The sequence below is a fragment of the Pezoporus wallicus genome, unplaced genomic scaffold (genome assembly GCF_028554395.1).
Source record: "Pezoporus wallicus isolate ANWC-B61680 ecotype Strahan unplaced genomic scaffold, APGP_CSIRO_Pwel_v1 contig_6520, whole genome shotgun sequence".
Lineage (NCBI taxonomy): Eukaryota > Metazoa > Chordata > Aves > Psittaciformes > Psittacidae > Pezoporus > Pezoporus wallicus.
In genome coordinates, this window is record NW_026636887.1 from 214,173 (window position 1) to 235,787 (window position 21,615).

Sequence of the window (21,615 nt, forward strand, 5' to 3'; positions counted from 1 at the left end):
TGAGCATAAACCAGAACTCTGAGTAGTTGCACACTGTAACTCCTATTTTCTAAATAAACAATTAACAGCTCCTCACATGAGTGCAGGAGATAATTTTTGTACTGCCTAACTTTTCAGCCACATTGTCTTTAGTGTTCTGCTGTAACCCAAGTCCCTTTCAATGCTATAGAAAAGAGGGTTTAGTTTTGGATGCTGTGTTCTGTAGGTCTATTTTATTTCTTTGACACAGCTGCTAATGTTTTTTCTTATGAAAACAACAAAGAAAATTCAAACAAATTAACTTCTTGGCAATAAAACTGGGAGTTTGTGTCTAAACTGAGAGACCTGGACACCTAAATTATTTTCTCTTGCCCTTATGCTGAAATACCTAACTTCAACAGCACAAGCAAGGTTCTATCAAATCATCTAAAACCATCATAATTTTCCTCAAAATTCTAAAGTTCTCTGGTATTCCTCTAGCTATAGTACAAGAGATTGATCGCTTTGGTTGGAAAAAGGGCAATGCTAAATGACTCTAGGCTGGTCTTCCCTGAAAAATTCCTCTTCCTTCTTAAGAAGGGAGTGGAGCTGCAGGCACAGCAGTTGCCACTGCCAGATCTGTTCTGCGCAACTGTCTGTGCCCCTCTGCCTGGACCTCAAATGGTCCTGATGCAGTACCCGAAAAGGGATGTAGCAGAACTGGAAAGGTTGAGAAAGAGGTCAGAAGCGTAAGAAGCACACAGTGCAGCCAGCTGAGGTGTAACAAAAGGGGTTAGGGTCCTTCAGGCTGGAAAAAAGTGGCAACAGGTTGACCAGAGAAGCTGTGGCTGCCCCATCTGTGGCAGTGTTCAAGGCCAGGTTGGACAGGGCTTTGAGCAGCCTGGTCTAGTGGGACATGTCCCTGCCCATGGGGTTGGAACTGAATGAGTTTTAAGGTCCATTCCAACCCGAACAATTCTGGGATTCTATGGCAAGTCCAAGGGAAGCAGGAGAGTTATCTATACACCTGTGAATGCAGGGGAGTAGGTGAATAAGGAACAATTCACTGTTTCTTTTAACACAAAGATCAAATGCTGCCCAAATAAAGTATTAGGATATTTAAAAAACAGTAAGAAGTAATTTTTTCAGATGCTGTAATTGAAGCATAAAATGAATTTCTGATGGAAGTCAAAAACCAAATCAGACCAATTGTTTATAAGGGTAGGTGTATGAATGGTTAATAAGCAAGGTGCTCCTGAGGAAAATACTTGCTCAAGAAGCCCATAAATTGTCAGCTGTCAGAAGCTGGGAGAGGCAGCTAGAGAAAGGATTGCTCTACATTTGTCCCTTTTTTTTGTACTCTTTCCCTCAGGCTCCCTAACTGTATCTCCTGTCAGACACCCGGTGCTCTGATCAGGCTTCACTTGGCCATTTGTACAGGTCCTTCCTAACATTCATGTAGACGCTCACTCTGGGGCCTGAGAAGGAAAATTATTTCATTACCTTGGCACTGTTGATTGTTACCTGGATTCTAAAAGACAAAGGAGAAATACATAATAAAATGTTCTATCACTTCTTTCTCTGTACCATTTTGAAGGAGCTAGTGGATTTTTCATGTATTCAAATGTGGCAAATCTGAAATGCTGAATTTTAGTGAGTTACACAATGGATCAAAGTGCAGTAGAAAGTAACACCCTGCAGTGGGACTCTCAGGCTTTCCCTAGTAGAAGATTAAACCACTTTAATATTAGGGCAGTTTTGCGAGCACTGCAGTTCCTTTGTTACTGATCTGCCTCTTTAGGAGGAGATCTTACAGCAGGAACTAGGGATTAAGATTTTCTCCCCAGTGCCAGAGGGAGATAGGGCACAGCACAGATGTGCGATGCCCAGTGTTGTCAACTGCAGAGAGACTGTGGAGGGAACAAACTAAACAGGCAGTGGTGAAGCAACTGGCAATATCAAAGAAAAGAATGCATTTCAGGTTTAAAAGCATGAGATGATAGGTATCTTCATTATAAAGAGCTGGATAAATTTAGTATAGACTATTATTAAAACTCCTGGTTGCTTTAAGATGTTTTCTGGGAGCTATTCTGGTTAAGCCTGTCCTATTTCAGCAGAGTGACTTCAATTCAGTTATATTTTAAGCTCCTGTTCATTTTGAAACCTACTATTTAAAAAATAAGATTATTTTTCTTTTTCTCTTCTGTTGCAAATAGCAAATGATCACTACAGAAAATTAAGATACTTTTAAAGGAGAAATGTGTCCTAAAGATTACTGATAAACCAAAAACTATTGTTTTCTGTGTTTCATTGTCAGAGCAAATGGTGAATCTCATATTTAAATTATTTATAAAGTAGAAAACTATACAATAAAATGAAAGATTATGGAACACGAGAATGTTGAAGGGAATGCAGGCTTACATGACATACAGACCAGTAACTGAGGAAACAGAAAAAAATACTAGTGACAACTAACGTAAGGGAATTTCCTCTCTTGAGTGAAGTGGGAAAATTATCTAATTGGAAGCTGTGGTAATGAATTATGGATGATTATGTTAGGTGGAAAAAAATAGGCATGGGAAAAACTCTTTGCCTGTACCCTGTATCTCAGAAAACGAAGAGACTAAACAAAATCTGTTCCCTGTACATCTTCCAGCATCAGAAGGTAGGACACAGGATAGGACAGTATTCCTCACACTTAAAACTCAAAGCCCAAGTTGCTACAGATACAGAACAGGTTGAATAGGAGTGTTGACAGTGATAGACCACCTAATGTGTTTGCTTTGGAAGAACATGGCCAATAGTTAAGTGTGTCATTGTCAGCGAGTTGATGGAAGCTGATGGGAGTATGCACTTGATCTACCTGAGCTTTAAAGAGAATGTGCCTTCCTGATTTGAAATAGACTGTGATGTTGTAAATTACTTTTCTTATCACCAAAATTAAATGAGGCTTTGTATTTTTTTAGTCTAAATTCTGCTTTTAAGAGCAGTCATTTCACTTTCATTTTTGGAATTTTGTTTCTGAGGACAACAACCAGAGTAGATAAAAGATAAGCAGAAAAATAAATGCTTTTCAAGTCTCTAGTCATTTGATTATTTGATTTTATTAAATGTAAAGTATGCAGATCCTGCTAAGCTTTCTACAGTGAAATATTGTGTCTGTAAATTATTTAATAGCTTTCACTTTGTGAGCAGGAAGTTTCACAGATGCCTTTTGAAGAAGGAATTTAATTAACGATATTAAACCCAGATAGAAAATAGATGGGTTTGTTTCTCTTCACTGTGCTGTATTTCTCATGCTGGAAGTAAATAAATTACCACCCTTAGAAGACCCAGCTTCTGGTCTGACATTTAGGAACGGGCTAATTTCAGGGGCTGCATTCTGAAACAGCAAACTCACATGCTGGATTGATGTTTGCTTTGACAAGTTTTATGGTTGCTCCCTCCAGCCAGATTTAGATGTTGTAAAAATTAGAACAGAAGAGCGTGACAATGGAGAAGACAGTAGTTGAGCCACCTGCTGTAACTGGCCATTATTAAGGCAAAATGTTTATCATCCAGCAGGAAGTCAGAAAGGACCCATGGGAGATCATGAATGTGACAGAGCACTGGATAAGGTTCCCCCACCATCACTTTAAAGTGGGGATTATCCCAGGATTTATTCAGACACATTGATATGTTCCAGATGTATTCCCGGGCAGGAAGTCACAGCAAAAATATTGGACAGGGCGGGGGGAGAAGAAGAGAACAAGAGGGAAATCATGGAATTTCATGAGAATCCTTAAGATTGATAATGCTAGAAGCCATGTTTAACCAGCCATATTCTCATTTTCATAATTGCAAGGGGACTCTTTTCAGCTGGGTTTACCCGTGGTATAAGTTCTGAGGGGCTGCAGAAATGGCATCTTTCTCTGGTTTAGAATCGTATTTGCCCAGGTACTTAAATGATTCTTCTTCATTGCAGTGTTAAATGGTCTTATAATAATTTCATTAATTTAATTGCACTGTCCTCCTGGAAAGTATCACCTTTTTTCTTAACAAATAAACAGTTTGTTCTGTCCAAAATGACAAAAAACCTAAAAGAGTATGAACTGGGAGAATGCTGGGAGTTCTGCCCTAAATGGTGAGTTTTAACAGCACATTTCTATTTCAAACAACATATTTGGTCATCTTATCAAAAAGTAGTATTGGAAGATTAACATGGCTGGTTGGTTGGTTGGTTTCTAAAAGCCACATTCAGCAAGGAGATGATGAGCTTACATTTCTGCTCAACACACTGCATCTTGCATAGCAGGCTTGATGGCACTTGATGAAGAAAGCAGCTCTTTTTTAGTTATTTTTATTTGTTACCCAACATGTGAAATCTTTTCGTATCTGTAAATATTTTCTCTTTCCATTATCACTTCTCTCTCCTTACCATGACAGAAAATGTACATTGTTTCTGGTGGAAACAGTGGCATAAATACGTATTTTATCCTCATATTCAGTGTTCCTTTTCTCTTCTATTGAGAAAAAAGGTGAAAATGGATTGTAGGAGAGGAAACTTCAATATAAATAGCAAAAAGATATTTGATTTATTTAAAAAAAAAACAAAACAAAACACAAACCTCTATATTTTTCCTTGGTTTCTATTTTCTTGAAGGTTCTGATATTTGTAATTTAATAAGTTATTATTTTATAAATAATAATAAAAATACTATTAATGTTTTAATTTATATTGCAGTAGTTGGCAGTTATGTCCATTAATGAATCCTTCAGAATTCTCAGTGCCATTTAAAAAATGAGGCATTTATTTCTCCTTGGATTTGCAGAAGGAAAGAAGCAAGCATGAAACAAGTATAAGCCCATGCAATCTACCTAGTTTTGAGGAGTATAAATCGTTCAGAATTTCAAATGAACTTCTAACTCTAAAGTTTAGGGAGGATTCATCTATTCACCACTGCATTGGTGATCATCTTCGCATGAATATGCAGCTAACGTAACAAATGCATTAGTTCTGAAACAGGCAAATCCAGTGGGCAATACAAGGTAAATAGGACAGCATGTAACAGACATGATGTATGGTATTAAGAGGTTAGGGAGAGGAACTTGTTCCAAGAGCTTGATACACAAAAGCTCTCTTTATATAAATTCTTAAGGGCTTGGAAAACCTTTTGCATACATCACTAAAAGCTTCTCTTTTATTTCATGATATTATACACTTTGGGCAGTAAACAAAATCTGTCAATTGTTGGGCTTTAAGTGCTTAAATGGCTTCTTTACAGTGTTCCTTTCACATGAAAATCCTAAAGTCGAGAATGGAAATGGATTCCTTTGCTACCTGGCTAAATATTTATTTGGCGTTTTTCTGAGGGTTTTTTTGTATGTTTGTTTTTTTCCCTCTTTTCTTTCCTTGGAAGTTAAGACATGGTCCACTGCTAGTATTATATTCACTGTGAGATTGGTGAGACACTGGCACAGGCTGCCCAGAGAAGTTGTGGCTGCCCCATCCTTGGCAGTGTTCAAGGCCAGGTTGGACAGGGCTTGGAGCAACCTGCTCTAGTGGAAGGTGTCTCTGCCCATGGTAGGAGCACTGGAACCAGATGGTCTTCAAGGTGTCTTCCAAACTAAACCAGTCTATGATTATGAAAATTGTTAGTTACCACAGCTTCTACCTATAGTTTGGCATTGCATTCTGATGCAGAAGCAAGAAAGACATATTAGTTCAACATTAGTAAACTTATCAGAAGAGCTAGTGGTAGGATAACATTAACAACTGCAGACTGTAATAATATTTTGGGAAGACATGAGTAAAAGTATATTGCAAAAAATAGCCACTGAAATGGCAAGATGCATGTGTGCTACAAAGCCTGTAATAAAAATGATAGTGAAATGATCCTGAAAAAAACTGGATGGATAGTTCTGTTATGCTCTTGCACTGAAAATAGCAAAGCCGGATAAATTAACACAAGGTAACATGAAGATATATGAGAAAGAGCCTAAAATTGACTAATCAAATGCCATAGGTTTTCAAGACTGAGTCCTAAACCACATTTATACAAGAACACACTGATAAATCTATCAGGAAAATATTTGCTGAAAGGGTCTTTGAAGCAAAATTTCAGGCTCCAGAAAAACATCTGTGGAATGTTTTACAAAAAAGAATTACTAGACAAAAGACAGAGCTGAAATACAGAGATTTCAATTAGGGCAGCACCTTAGCTTCTCACTGTAATAAAACACAGAAAAATGTTTGAACTCAACACATAAAGTAGTTTACAAAAAGGCATTAATTTTTAAGGCCAGAAGGACCCCTGAAGAATCTAGTCTGACCCTAGTGTAAACCAGACCAAAGAACTTAATCTACATGCTTGGGTTTTGAATCCAGTAATTTAGTTTGACAAATCACGCAGATAGGCAAAGAAGTTACCACATGGCAGGTGAAAATGCAGACTTGCAGGTACTCTGCCACAGCTGCCCACAAGCATGCATACCTTATAGAACCTCACAACAAAAATGTCAGTGAAAAAATAACTGCACATCATCCATCCCAGCATGTGAGAGTTGCAAAAGTGAAGGCTTTCCAGAGATCCATGTTTGCATTCCATAGTAGCTGTTGCTATCTCTTTCCTAACAGGGAACAAGGCAGAAGGCACATCTAGGCAGTATCTCAAGATGACAGGACCCTTTTAACATATTTGTCTCCTTCCTTTCCTTTCCTTGAGTCCTCCCTTATCAGGTCAGGCAGAAATGAATGACTATGCCAGCTTGGTCTTGCTTAATCTGAAACCCAGTTCCAGCTCTTCTCTTCTTTTCCAGTGGAGGCAGACAAAGCTTATCTGTTTTCTTTCGGAAACATGAACTAACTAGGACCATTTTTCTAATTTCAATGACTTTTTCAAAACAAATGCTGTTCTCTCAAATTTTTTTGCTCACTTGACATCCCAACACATCCCATATCTCATTCAACAGGGGGAAATGTAATCCTACGTACTACAGGAAGCTAACAGCAGTGCTTTTCTTAGCACTCACATCAAAGAGTGAGAATTGCTATTTGTAATTCACATGAGAGAAATATATTTTAGAGAAAAATTGCTACTTAAGGGTATAGAGAGCATCAGGGGAAATGGATGGGTGAAAGATAACTTCATGACCAAGTAGATAAACATCAAGAAGAAGTAAAGAAGTCTATTTAGATACCAGTCCCTAGTTGTCCTTGATACCTTCAGAAGAGAATCAGTTAACTACACGCACTGGCTTGCCCACGGCTCTTGGAGAAATTATCAACATATCATCTTTGATGCTTCAGTAAGTGTACCATTCAAGACAGTATTTCACTGTTGCTGTTTGGAGCTCAGTAATAAATGACCAGTAGCTGCAGGGCAACCTGTTACTACTGTTCAGTACTGAGAAATGTCTCAAGGTCACTCAGCCTTGGAAGGCATTGAAGATGACCTCACTCATCTGATGCAGATTACAACAACTCTTTTGTTGTGTGTGAATGAGGTATTCGTGATCTGGAAGTCGACATAAAAAGCACCAGGAAATTCTAAATGCTACAGCTGACCCTTGCAGTGCTGCACTAACCCTAACTGCACCTTATGTCAGAGTTAAAGCTGCTGGCAAAATAAGCATTTGGGAAAAGGCAATCTTGTTTATTGTGTCAGTATTATTACCCACAGTTCATGTGGTCAGGCAGTTGGACTAGATGATCACTGTAGGTCCTTTCCAACTGAAATATTCTATTCTATCTTAATTCTATTCTATATTGTCAGAATAAGAACCTAATCTTTCTTCTTGATCTTCTACAGGCAGGCCACGTATTTTGTGTAGAAGAAGTCTGAGGAAAAGTAACAATAATTATTATCTTAGGACGTATTGACAGCTAAAGGCAATTTGCAGCCTTTCAGTCAGTAACATATGTACTTCGGTTCAGGTTTCAGGGCTGAGCAAAGATAAGTTCTCTTGATCTCACAAGGTTGGTTGGATATGCGCTGAGGTATTTGTAGTGAGGTGTTTGTGCAAAAACGCGCTGCTGTTGACAGCAAAGGAATTTGTCTTTTGGGGACTAAGTGAGGCCAAGGCTTAGATGAAAAAAAAAAAAAAAGGTAGTTACAGCATTCACATATCATTCTCTTTCCTCCAGTGATTAAATACAGAGATGTTAGGTGGGATCCTCAAATGGTCTTTAAATGATAAATTCGCAGAGGGGTTACTTTAAATACATGCACAGTTTGCTGCTCCCTCCTGGGTCACCAAGAGAACCTCAAAGATCTGAGGTGTCTTCTCTGCACCACTCACCTGTGTGTACGACCCTGTCTTCTTCCTGAAAAAAACAATTTGGTAAAAGGCTGGAAAAGGTTCAAAGGAATGCACACCCTAACACTTAAGTTACGCAAATGCTTAGCGGTGCTTTAAGAGCCGCTGCATGCAGACAACTGTGCTGGTCTCCTAAGGATGTGATAGCCTTTATGCTGCACCTCCATGTCTTCCCTGAGGGCAAGAAAAAGGCACAGCCCCAGCCGCGGTCTCCTTTCTGCTTACATACTGCAGTGGAGATCGTTTGGAGAGATGGCCCTTGAAGCCCAGATGGCTACTACCTGTTAAATTTTACAGGTATGTGGTGGTTTAATGAGGAAGAAAATCTAGATTGCTAACTAGTAACCATAAAGTGCGTGCGCTACCCATACAACTAGTCCTTTGGTTTCTCTGTTCTTCAGGCAAGCACTTCGGGTATGATGAATGTGGAGGAATGGATACCTCTTGGTAAATCAAGCGCCGATCTGCTCTCCGTGGAGTCCTGCAGCCTCCTGATAAAGCAGAGAAGCCGGGCTATTAATGGGTTTGCACAGGCCCCTTGAGGCGATGTCCTGGTTCCTCCCGGACGAGGTGCCCAGTTTCTCAGCTTCGCAGCTCTGGCGAGTGAGCCAATTCCCTCCCCAAGGGCAGCAGGGGACAACCTGCCTGCGGGCTGCCGCTCAGGGCACCTGGTCGGATGGTGGCCCCAAACCCTCAGAGCGGGACAGCAGGTTAGGCGGGAGCGGCGGCCCGTGAGGGTGTTGCGGCGGCCGCTGCTTTAACCCTTCCCTGACTGCTACCTGAGTGCCGCTCGCCCCTTCTAGTGCCCGGCAGGAGAAGGAGGAGCAGCGGGGTACCTGGAGTCCCCAGCACCGCAGGGCGGTGGTCGCTGTTGCTGCCGCTCCTCCTTCCGACGGGCTGCACCGCCGAGGCGAGCACCCCGCTGCCTCAGCCGCCGGCAGCGGCCATGGAGAGCCGCCACCGCCTGTGAACGCTGGAGGGGGCTCTCGGCCGTCTCCTCCCGCCGGCGGCTCCCCCTCCGGGAGGGGGCAGGGTTAGGGGAGGTGCAGCCGCGGCAGCGCGGAGAGCGGCGTCCAGTTCCCGCTCCCCCGGTGTGCTGGCGGCAGTAGGACCCCCAGCTCCGCAGCTGCCTGTCCCCTTTCTCCTTAGCGCCAGGCCCGGTGGGCTCCCCCCGCTGCAAAGCCGGACATGGCGACCCTGCTCCTGCGAGCCCCCGGCTGTCCTCCTCCTCCCCCCGCCGCCGCCGCCAACACCACCACTCCTGCCGCCGCCTTCTCCTCCTCCTGCCCACGGAGCTTTTAATGGCTCGGACCTCCGGCGGCCCAGCGCGACTGCCCCTGCACCAGCCACAGCGAGGAGAGCCAGCGGGAGCCCGCGCAGCCCCAGCCCCGCGCACGGTAAGGGCGGCACGGCGAACAATGGGGCCGGGCGGGAGCGGCAGCGGGTGGCGCCCGCCGGGCACCGCGGCGTGGGCTGCGGACAGGCGGCGGGACCCGCCCGTGGGGCGCCGGAGGGCGTGAGGGAGCCGGCGGCCGGCACCACCGCCCCCTCCCCGGGCGGTGACAACCGGCGGACAGCTGAGCGCCGCGTAATCCCATTACCGAGGGTAATCCGCGAGGAGGCTCACAGACCACCTTCCCTCCCCGAAACCCCCGGGACCGCGAGGGCGGCCACTCAACTTGGTGCCTTTTGTTTCGCCCCCGGGCTGGGACCCGGCTCCCCGCGGCAGTTGCCCGGCGGCGGATGGGACGCCCCGGGGCGGGAGCGCTGAGGGGACGGTCGGTGACGGCCGGAGTTGGAGGGAGGGAGGGACAGGCGGGCGGGCGGGCGGACGTCCCTGCTGTCCCGAGGGAAGGTTTAGCTCAGGCTGGCGGGGAGGTGCCGCTCCGGAGGGCGTGCGAAGGCAGCTCGGCCCCACGGCGGCCCGGGGAGGGCCTGGGCAGTGGCCCTGTGTGTGGGCTGCCCGCTCGGCTCCGGCCAGCGCCGACCCCCCACCCCGGACTCCCTTCTCGGAGCTGGCGGCTCCCGGTGCTCCCTCAGCCCTCCTGCCCAGGGGTGCGCCGAGGCGGCTCTGGCCTGGTTCCTTCGACGCCTCAGACATCGCCTTGCCCCTGCCCGAGAGGGAAAGTTCGCCGCTTTTGGGTATAAGCGGCCTCAAACGGGCATGAACCGCTGGGGAAAGTTTTGAGTAAACAGAAGTTAATTTCCGAGTGGGAGCTCGTGTGTAGTGGGCCTTATCATTCGTGATTCGTCTGCTTTTCTTAAAGCAGACACAAATTCTGTGCACTTGTGTTACAAAGTTGCCGGTTTTGCTTGATTGCTGGCATGAAATAAATGAAACGCGTAGAGTATCTTTTTCGGTCGCAGCCTTCTTTCCAGGGCTTCCTTCAAAAGAGATCTGTCCCTAGAGAGTAGAGAGAGGATTGTTCTGAAGGAACAGTGTCGCACAGCTGTTTCACACTCTGTATCTCAGATACTTACACTGCGTGTATTGCGTCCAATAAGTATTTACAGCAGGCAGCTGATGTTGGAATCAAGTCAACAAAAACAAAATTCCTAAGGAGTCAAGAAAATCCCCAAATGTTCTTGTGAATTAAGATATCCCCTTCCCCTACTTAGGGATGTTTGTGCAAGAACTGCAGTATCTAGCTAATGAGTGGATCTGAGCCCTTCAGAAATGGTCCCACATACCAAGAAAGTACAAAATCCTCTTAGCCATGCCTCACGTGTCCGACCTGCCAGGGTCTCGAAACTGCGCTGGGTGACACGTCAGGACGAGGATGGGAGCCATGGGTGCTGTGCCCGCCGCATTGCAGCGTGGGGCTTGTAGTTATCCTGACTTGCAGCCACGCTGATAAGCTCTGTGTGCATAAGGAGCAGGCTGTGAATGAAGCCAGGTAAGAGCTTGTTGTCCTCCTTTGCACAAGGCCCTCCCTGGTATCAGAAGCGCCTGATGCCAAGCAAAGTGTAACAGTTCTGTGGCTCAAGGATCCTGCTTAACGTTTTTGCTTTCTAATTCATTCTCTCAGGTATGGTTTTGCTCTAGGGTTGGGTAGAGGCTCTTTTCTTTCCTTTGCAAATAGCAAAGTTGAGAGGTTATGCATAACACGTTGAATGACAGCTGTTATTTTTGAAATCTGAGACGTTGCTATATAAGCCCAAACACACTCTAAATGCTTTTATCCCCACAGACTGAAGATGAAATGTAGCTGTGGAAGGGATCATTTGCAGTAGGGCCAACAGTGAGCATCATCCCCCAACAGTGGGAAGGGGTTAGAAAGCTGTATTTCTGTGCTCTTTTTTTTTTTTTTGTAATATCTTGTAATTTTTTGTAATATCTTGTAATTTTTTTTGTAATATCTTATAGCCAATTAAATTGTGTTTTTCTTTTTTTTTTTTTTTTGCTTCTATTTTTGTGAACAAACCGAACAAGCAGAATGTGTAACACATGGCAACATGGAATATCAAAATATCAGAAGTTGGTAAGAGATTGAATGTGTAATAGCAAAGCTTGACTTCTATTTAGTGGCTGGACTTCAAATTGGAAATCTTTTATCCTCTCCCATGTTGACACAGTTCATTAGTCATTTTGTGATCAATACTTTAAAGCGTGCTACTTGTAACCAAACTTTCTGAAAGAAAATTGTGGATGATAAATGACCAGAGGGGAAACACCACGGAAATGCGATGGTCTGAAAAACGAAAGAGAAAGACTTGATTTAGGAGATGTATTTCTGCATTAAAATTCAGATCAAGAATTCTGAATTTAAAGAGCTATTCAGTAAACTTTCCCTGCTGATTTTAGATTAATTTGACTTAGGAAAAAATCCAAACTTCTCCTGAAGAAATACATATAGGATGAAAATTAGCAGCTCTTTTTAAAAAATAGAAGAATTCTTGACACTGATGAATACGAGGCTGCCAGTGCTGGCAGCTTTTTAGATTATGTATGCTTCCTGATGGAGCTGTGCAAAAGAAATGCTGCTCTGGTTTGAAATATCTTTGCATTAAGTCTTTAGCTTGTTCTTGGGCACAGGTTTCTAAATCTAAAGGGACAGACTAGTGCTGTGTCTTATGAAATGTTAGGGCATGAGACTGGTCCATGGGACCATGTTATTTTCACAGTGTTTGCAGTGACAAGTTGGCTGGTGGGCAGAGAAATTCCAGGGCTGACAGTGGGATAAAGGATCATGAGCCTGTTGCTGGTGAGGCATGTACGTCCCCTCAGGTTTTGCAAGGTGGAAGGAAGACTGTGCAGGGAACAATGTTGTGTCTTCACTGGTTGTTAATGGTTGTCTGTCCCTCTTTTCCGAGACTGGAATTTGAAGTGTGGGTCAGTGCTCTGACCTTGTCTCTGCTTTGTGTGGGGGAATGCAGATTGTGTCTTGCTGACTGCAGCAGGGAGCCTCAACCAGAACTTCACTGGAATCGACCTGACCCATCTTTTCAAACTTAGGTTAGTAATTATAAGTATTTTTTTCAGCTGTAGGATTGGGTTGCAAAGCCTGATTGTATACATAAATGAGGTTCTAGTGGAAGTTTTCTGCAGTTAAACCTCTGTATTATCAATCTTGATTACACTCTAGGGTAGAATCACTATGTTTGCGTTATACTGCTGTGATATTAGTGATGGGGTCTAAACTTACTGGTTTTGGTTTCTAGTTTGTTTTGGTTTTTTCCACTATTTTTTCATGGTGATTGTCTATGCAAATATCCTTATTTTATATGGTTCTTTTTTAGAAAAGCATGATAAAAATGCTGTTTATTGAATTTGGGTCCACCAACTTGTCCTGCTTTTTTAGTTTCTTCTTTTAGTAGTTGGCATGTTTATCTTAAAAGGGCCTTTCCAGACTTACTTTCATGACTTTGTAAGGTCACAGTTTGTGTATTTTCTATTTTTCCGTGTACTTTTCTGACTGGTAGGTCATGAGTAGATGAAGTTTATACTTTACAGATGGTCTGCTGAATTAGGGAGAGTAAAGGGACAACTTGCTTTTCTGGTTGTAAAGGCACAGAAGACTAATTACAGAGGTATAAAAGGTCATGAGGCTCAGTCAGCTTTGAATTCATGCAAAATGTCAGTAAATCTGGCCTGAGGAAATGTAGGCGAATAAGACAATTAGGTCAATCTTTTATCAGATGTGGGCCCTGGCTTGTTTGTAATCAATTGCAGCATGATGAGCTTTTTAGCCTTGTCTGTAATGAAGTGGACTTGATTAAATATTATGAGCAATGAAAATATGATATGCCTTCTGGGGGATTTGAGAAACAGGGTGTGCAGCTACAGTTGTTTAGGTTTTTTTTTTTAATCTGGAACTATAAATAGGGGAAATGATTTTTTTACTGTTTGGTTATCAGAAAGGGCTTAAATAAGAATGGAGTCTCTGTTAGTTGGTACTCAAACAAAATGAAGTCATGCTGGTGAAGTTCATAGAGGTGCTAAAGTTCTGTTTTCTGTTGATCTTGGAGGGAACCGTGATTTTTGTGATGTACCCTCAAATGTTACGCAGTAAATTCTGTATAGTAAAACCTGGTTTTGTATTGCTGCATAAAATGGAGGAAGGAAGCCATGAAATCTGCGTACTGAGGTTTACAGTAGATTTCTGTACAATACACGTTTATTACTAGGCACGAGGAACACCTGGGGGGTTGGGTGGTATTTCAGTGTGAGGCAGGGATGGTGTTTCCAAACTCCTTTCTTTCCCAGGTCATAAATTGGGTGTAATGGTAAAGCCCCCTGAAAGGTGGGAGACCGTGTCTCTGAGGTGGTGTTCTTGGTTCCCTTCCTGGTGATCCTTCGCCTATGCAGCACTCTGCTGCTTGCCATTAAAATCAGGTTTTTGGCTCCCTTGGCATCGTTACTGGAGGTTACTACTCAAATGAGTAGTAATGCTAATGATGATTTCAATTCCAGTTTCCTTGCAAATATGCTGACCTGGAGGCCAAAGTAATGGTTTGACCTTGCAGGGTGACTGAATTTGCCACAATGAAAGTACTGTAAGAGACTATTACACTCCAATTTAAGGTGTGATTCTACTGACTTGTAAGGCTCTTTAAATTGCTGTTTCAAGTTCTCTCCCTCATTGGGTATGTTAACACAGAAAAGAGTAAGTCTTGGAACCAGAGACCTTCTCCTCCCCCAGCGTATAGATCTTCCCAGGGCATCTATTTCTAGAATACAAGGTGTGTACAATACACAAAATAGTACAGAAATTCTACAGCTGCAGATGTGTCACGTGGAGAGTTTTGTCTGAAGAAAAGCAATGATTTTCTCAACAGATACTAGCAGCAAGCCATTCCTGCCTGAAGCAGCTGCTCTTGAGTGAGGGAGTAGGCTTTGGATACATAAAGGAAATAGGAATGCTGCTTCTGGGAGAAGCTGCTCACATACCTGCATTGTCTTGTACAAAACACTGCTAGGGAAGGGCACACATTTTTATAGGCCAAAAGACGACTTACTGGTAACCTGGAAAACCTAGCAGTAATAGGAAAGAGTGGTATTGTTGGGTGCTTCCTTCTCTGGTCTGGGGCTGCTACTTCTGCTGGCCACCATCACCCTTTCTGTGTCTTTCATTCCTGATTACTGCAGGACCACTTGTTTGATCGCCGATCATGAATAATACTAACGACTATGTCTCCTTAATGAAGGACCCTTATTTTCAGTCACCTGCACTGAAGGCACAGGTCAAGAAGACATTTGTCAATTTATTCAAATAGCAAATGTGGCACAAAAGGTCTCGCTGCTCAGTAACCTGTATACATTTAATTGGCTCTTTCTGCTCCGCATCATGCATTTTTCTGCTGGTTATGCTCTTTCAAATAATATTTTTTCAGTGCCTGGATTAAGCAGTTGAGCTGCAGACATCGTGTGTTCATTTCTTCCATCTCTGAGTGTTGTTTTTGGCCACATCCCAGCCTCCACTGAACAATACCAGAGGTGTTCCATGGGGACTTTTGCTAGCCCAGCAATGGAGCACTGGCAGGCTGCTCATTAGTCTTTTATGTCTCTCCTTATCAGTTTTACTGTGAAACTCCCTATCGCTTTGGTTGCACATGTTAGAATAATTAGGCTTCCTGTTCAGCAGGTTTGTATGGCATTGATTTTTGGCCTGGAAGTTCAGGGGAGGGGAAGAGTACCATTAAATTATGTGAAATAGCAAGTATGTCTTTGGTAGCTGCCTTTTTCCGTTGCGAGGTGTGTTTAAAACAGACTCTAGTGTAGAGAGTTGGGAATGCTGAGCAGACTTTTATGGTACTTATATAGGGGGTGTTTTCCTTTGCATTTGTAAATAAGTGAAAATAAACTTTAAAAGGAAAGGAGGATGTGGTGATATCTATTCAGTTGGAGCAGGGCTTCACATCATTCAGAGTCTCTGGGAACACAGCAGGTATCAGACAGACTTGGAGCGTTTCCCTGGCCACCCTGATCTTCCTGTGGTTATGGAAAGAGAGAATGGGGTGTCTTTTGGAGTTGAGGATTTTTTTCCTGTTCATCTCTCACTTTTCCAATTATCCTGGAGTTTATTGCTGCTTATGGCTTACCATCAAAGTGAAATGAATTTGGTTTGGTTTTATTTTGTTAATTCTCTGCAGTCTTATGATTGCAATAACAGTGGTTACAACTGAGAAGTTTCTGGCCAGCTCTTGCTGTGGTGTGTAATAAGTAGTATCTTTTTCAGATTAAGGAAAAGTATGATTTGTTTAGTTTGTCCTGCCTGAGGTTATTTTCTCAAACATCAAGGCTAAAAGGGAAGGCAAAGCTCTTACGGAAGCAAGAATCTGCAGAAGTTGTGTTTTCTCTCAGGAGTTTGCTATTTTCCAGGGAACAGTTAGTATTCAGGCCCCTAACAATATGACAAATAGTAAGGGGAGAATGGGGGGGGGATTCAATTGCTGCACCTGGTAGAGAATTAAGAGTGTATTTATTTAGCAAGTAGTCTTGGTGCATTACAGAAGTTGAACTTGGTGTGAACCTGCAAGATTAGCCTCCTCAGAGGTAGTTTTCTGTCCTTTTAATTGAAGACCTTGGTTCCTATCTTATCTTTGTGGGAATTCCTCCTGAAAACCTCTGTTTTGCATTGTGTTTGTAAAAGCTGAAACCACTAATGTTTACCTTTAACATATTAAACATTCAATGTTGCCTTTTAAACAGAGGCATCAGTATGTGCATGTAGGAAGATTATGGTTATGCCATTGTAACCTGTATTGTTTATTAACCTGTTTTTACAGCTTAGCTGAATTAACTGGTGTAATGTGGAAAACAAAATTGTTCAACATTTTTGTGCAGAATGCCGTTTTCACCCCCTTTGTCCTTTGAAATGTTGAGCATTGTTTTCAGTACTCTGGAAAATAAAGTACTAGAAACCATGAAAAGAAATACAAAATAAGCAAAAAGGAAAAGATACCTAGAATGTAGTCTAATGGATTCAATAAATATTGAACCTGAAGCTAGCAGCAAATACCCTGGCAGTGCCTCCATAGCAAATAAATAAATAAATAAAGCAAAGACAAAGCAGATGGTGTGATAGTATTGCAGTGAAGAGAAGGGCAAGTGACTCTGCCATTTGAATATAAAAAAGGTTTAAAAAGACATTCTAATTAAGTGCCGCTCACAACTCTGCGTTTACTAATAATATTTGAATTTCAAGATAAGTCAGAAACAGTACAATTCCAAGAATATAGGATCCAAGGATCCATTTGCCTAAAACCTGTGTGTCAGAAGTGAACCTCTAAGAGAAGAATTTCTAAATGGACCTGTAGGAAGGGAGGTTCTGGTGGTAACTTTATGGGGTAAGTTGTTCCTTCATATTATTTACAATTAAGGCTTGAATGGTAACGCTGACTCTTTGTTTCTGACTATTCTCTGCCTATACCTCCGTAAACTGTTGGGCAAACAGTGAAACTTAATTAAAACGTAAGTGCTTAATAGAGGAGAGACTCAAATCCCTGCAGCTGTTGCTGGAGGTCATCTGCATTGCCCGTTCAGCTGCCCCATCGGCGCATGTATTGGCTTGGCAGTCGCATAGATGCCGCTTAAAGCAAATGCAGCCTCGTGCCATCTAATTAGCAGTGAATAAATAGGACAGTGTGGAGAGAGGGGTTGGCTGGCAGTACAGGAGGTGTGTGGTGGAGTGAGCCATGCAGCAGCTGGATTTTCATCATGCAGGGGAGGAGAGAAGGGCATCATCTGAGTAGAAACCAATTTTTATTAGCTCTGTTGGTCACCAGACGTGAGCATGTTTACATAGTGGCTCTTAGTGGGGAGAAAACAAACCTAGCACTAATGAAGCTTGTCCAGAAAGCGTAATCTTTATCAAAAACCTTGGCCACATTGACACCAAGTGCAATTTTGCAGTTACCTGGAGATGCTTGTTGTAGCCATGAAGTAGCATGCCTTTATCCAGTAAAACACCAAAGTGATGGTGCAAGAGCAGGGTATCTGCATGAAGTTTACCTCCAGTTGTCCTGCTTTTCAAGTGCAAATCAAGGACTAGTTCAGATTCTGAACCAAGAAATGATCAATCAGGCAATACTTTGAACGTGAACATTTCTCCCTTAATTTTGTGTGCAGTGACTGCTGGCTAAGGCACCAGAGAAATCATTGGAACAGTTTCTAGTCGTAATAACGCTTCAGGGATCATTTGAAGCAATGGACGAGCAAATGACTCTTGATTGTAGCTGTTTGCTTGAGAAAACCCAACACAGGAGTCATCTCTGTCCTCCTGAATGAAGAGAAATTACATGACAGAGGAGAGCTAGGCACTAAAAGGGGCATGTTACAAGTGCATGACTGAAAAATAAGATCACCATTGTGATGGAGTAGCGTGTATGTGTCTGTACATACAATGAGAAGATGGGAGTTCAGAAGCATTTTCTTTTTCTGGAACTGAAAATCAAATCCAGCAGTCTGTATATTCAGGAAAATTCAGACATACATGTGAAAGCATTAAAACTGAATGCAGTATTCTTCTTAATCAGCTGTTTGCTAGGGTTGCTTTGACCCCCTTAGATCTGTCAGTAAAATTTCTTTGGGAAGTGTGTAAAACTACTGAATATTTTCTTGAAAGTTTTTTTCCTTAAGAGGGAGAGTAATGTTTGAAAATATGTATTTTATGTTATTATTTGAAATATTTAAAGTGGAGAATAGGTGATGTGATGAGAACAGCTGATACACAAACAAAGAATAACCTAATTAAAGCTGAAGTAGTTGACTGCAGAGATGGTGACCTCTTTTGAGTATATAACACAAAAGGTGGATGTAGGCAACAGAACTACATTTACCTTCCTGGTGTCACGTAAAGAAAATAGTAGGGAGAGCTAGGTGTGCCCCTTCATCTTTGGATTCTCTGCAACATCAGTGTGATACAAGGATATTTATTGCTGCAGGATTAGAACAAAGCTCATAGAATTTTCCTTGTAGTGTAGACATAACTCAATGGAAAAAAAAATCCTGAATAAGAGTCTATATTATGCTTTTGTGCTTGCTTTTGTCAAAACAAGATGCCCTCTCCAACCTGGATAAATTTCCACTTAAAAGCATCCCAGGACTGGAACTGAAGCTTGGATGTGTGCTGTGAAAGGAAAATGGTAGCTATGCGTCTAATAAATGTCTACCAGAAAATGTGAAACGCTTCTAGAAGTTTTAAAGCCTTGTATCTGTGGCAGTTCTGAGCTAACCCTGGAGCAGAATTCATTTCAGAGAATGGTGATCTGAGAATGGTTCCAGCTTGGCAAAGAAAACTTGGGTTGGAGACATGGAAAAGAAAATTAATGAGATTAATAGGTCTGGCCCTTGCAAGTAGATAGAGTCCAATGAAACTAATATCTGAAAATTAATTATAAACCCAACCTGACAGTGTATAACAGGATCTAAGAAGATGTTTTAAAATCTGCAAGTAATTCCAGGATTTTTCTGCAGAGGAGTTCACAGGAGTGGAGTAGAATAATCTGCTTTTGTTTTCCCATAGAATATGTGAATTACAGTAAGTGACCCCACTTCACTAGTGTGGATATGTTTCCTGTGGCAGTCAAGTGACAGTTTGGCTCAACTTGGAGAAGGCTGAAATGCCTAAGAGCTGAACTATACAGTATCAGCTGGGTAAAAGTTTCACAGAGTCTTTTGGCAGTATCTGACTTTTGTGAAATAAAATATGCTGCAGCGATTTATAATTTGTACGTGTGTATATTAACCAATGAGTGAATTTATTCAAGGCATTAACGTGCTTAGGCAAATCCTGGAATAACCTTTTTTTTTTCATTAGACTTGCAGGCTAAATTTAATTGGAATTTTGTCAGGAGGACAAGCTAGTCTGGTTACTTTTCAAGGAAAGTTTCCTAATTCCTTCTTTGGTATTCCTCCAGTAAGGCCTGATCCTTTTTTATTTACAAAGTTTAAAGCTTGAGTTCTTCCAAATCAATTGGAAGTAACTGCAACTAGATCATCAGCATAGTTTTGTTTAATTTACAGTGTTTATTTAGTGTTCTCCTGTTGAGGAGGTTTACTCAAATTCCTCGTGCTGCGCAGAACTGCAGAGAGGAGTAGCAGTGATATGGGTGCTTGTTTTGAGGACTCTACCTTGTAGTTCTGTGATTGGAAAAGAAAGATTTATAATACCTGGTACAGTGGCTGGAGCAGTTCCTCTGTCACGGAATGGGTGGTTGCAGCAGGGACAGTCTTGTCCTCCAATGATGCTCTGAAAGCCTCAAGAGAGAAGAGCTCCGCTTTTAAAGTCACACAGCAACATAGGTGAAACGAGTCCTTTGTATGGCTTTTGTTCTTGAAGTAAAGGGCAGCAAGTCTGCAATCCGAATCATTCCTTTAATTAAATTGAGATGTTACTGATGGTACTTTTATAAGTTTTTCAGGTCATAAAAATTATTTGGTGTTCTCCAAACCTGGAAGCATTGATTATTTGTAGGATATTTACTTGCTTTTCCTTCTTCAGTTACTGTCTGTGACAGCACTCTATGGGATTTATCTGTAATATTTGTATTTATTCTTTCATTGACAAGATAAATGTGATGGAAGAGCACAGTGTTTATGTTTTGTAAAGTTTCAGTACGCTTATAGCCAAAACAGTTGGTGATAGAGAGTCCCAGAACTTTTTAGCTGTTCATTTACATCTTCAACAAAAGTGTAAGTATGTACGTTTTCAGGAATATTCTTGAAGGCTCATCTGGAGGTTTTGATGGCCCAATAAAACTAAACATTTTTTTTTGGCATAAAGCCTTTAAATGCTGCAATGTATTTTGTATATGATTGGTATGATTTTGACTGCAAATAGCAAGGCTGGTGTTGGACGGTTATCTTGATGGATTTGTTAGAGGCTTTTATTCCCTTCTCCCCTGTGGCAGAATACAGTCAGCTAAAGATTTCCTTTCAGATCGTTGCAAGATTCAAAATTAAAATGAGTTTTAAATTCTGTTCTTTGTCATGGGAGTTCTACATACACTTTGTGTATGTACCATGTGATTAAGAAACATTTAAGAGCCATGAGCTGATTGTGAGACAGTTATCAGTGATTAAGAGAATCTGACTATTAATGCCTCTGATTTACTTAATTAATTCAATAATTTCTCCACTAAGAGAAATTCTTCTTCCCCTCGAATTTACAAGTCAGTATCTTTTTCAGTCAGTTAACAGATTAGGCACCTTGAACAGTTAAAACACACATCATTTGCTCTGTAATGGACAGGGCCTTATATTCTGTCTGATAATTACCCTTGGTATTTACCTGCTTCAGTTCTTGTTCAGTGATTTGTAAGGTGAAGTTTCTGTTGTTTCCATTGCCTGCAGAGCTGTGTTTTCAGTGACTGACTGAAGGACAAGTTTTAGGTAACTACAGGCTTGAGCTAGTGTTTGTAAGAATCTTGGCAATAGTCCTAAATAGTCTTTTCTGTGTCCATAATCTGATTCAAGGGTGCTCCCTATAAGGACTGATGTTTTTACTCAGGCTTCTCTCCGATGTGTTAAATACCACTGCTTCCATTAAAAGAAAAAAGTAAATCTACTCTATAGTTCACAGTCTTACTGTTGGAGATTCTTCCTGCTGGTAAACTGGCTTGTGTAGAAGTGTTATATTTCTTCCTAAGTCTTTAAACTGCCCACTCAACTTGCAAGACCACATCCCTTACATGCTCCTACACTTCATTATTCTGCAAACAGCTCATTCTGTTGCTGCTTTGCTGGGGCAGTCTCCTTGGTTCCCTGGGAAGCTTTTATTCTGCTCTAGGTCATCCAGTTCTAGTACAGAGAGTTAAGTTACTAGCCGGCCGGAGCTCTTCAGTAGAACTCCCTGTGCAGGGGTTTGTCTTCATGGCAGTCAGCTTTCTAGAAAGATCACCTGTAAGCTGGCTGCT

General features: G+C 42.0%; 1 protein-coding gene across 5 annotated transcripts in view; it reads left to right on the top strand.

Annotated features, from left to right (window-relative positions):
* The first annotated feature begins 9,303 nt into the window (after positions 1-9,303).
* FARP1 (FERM, ARH/RhoGEF and pleckstrin domain protein 1) overlaps positions 9,304-21,615 on the top strand; it is a 217,393-nt gene continuing 205,081 nt past the window's right edge. For all 5 annotated transcript variants that reach the window (XM_057402081.1, XM_057402086.1, XM_057402083.1 and 2 more), the window contains exon 1: positions 9,304-9,653. The gene's annotated coding sequence lies outside the window, so the exon portion shown is untranslated. The remainder of the gene's footprint in view (positions 9,654-21,615) is intronic.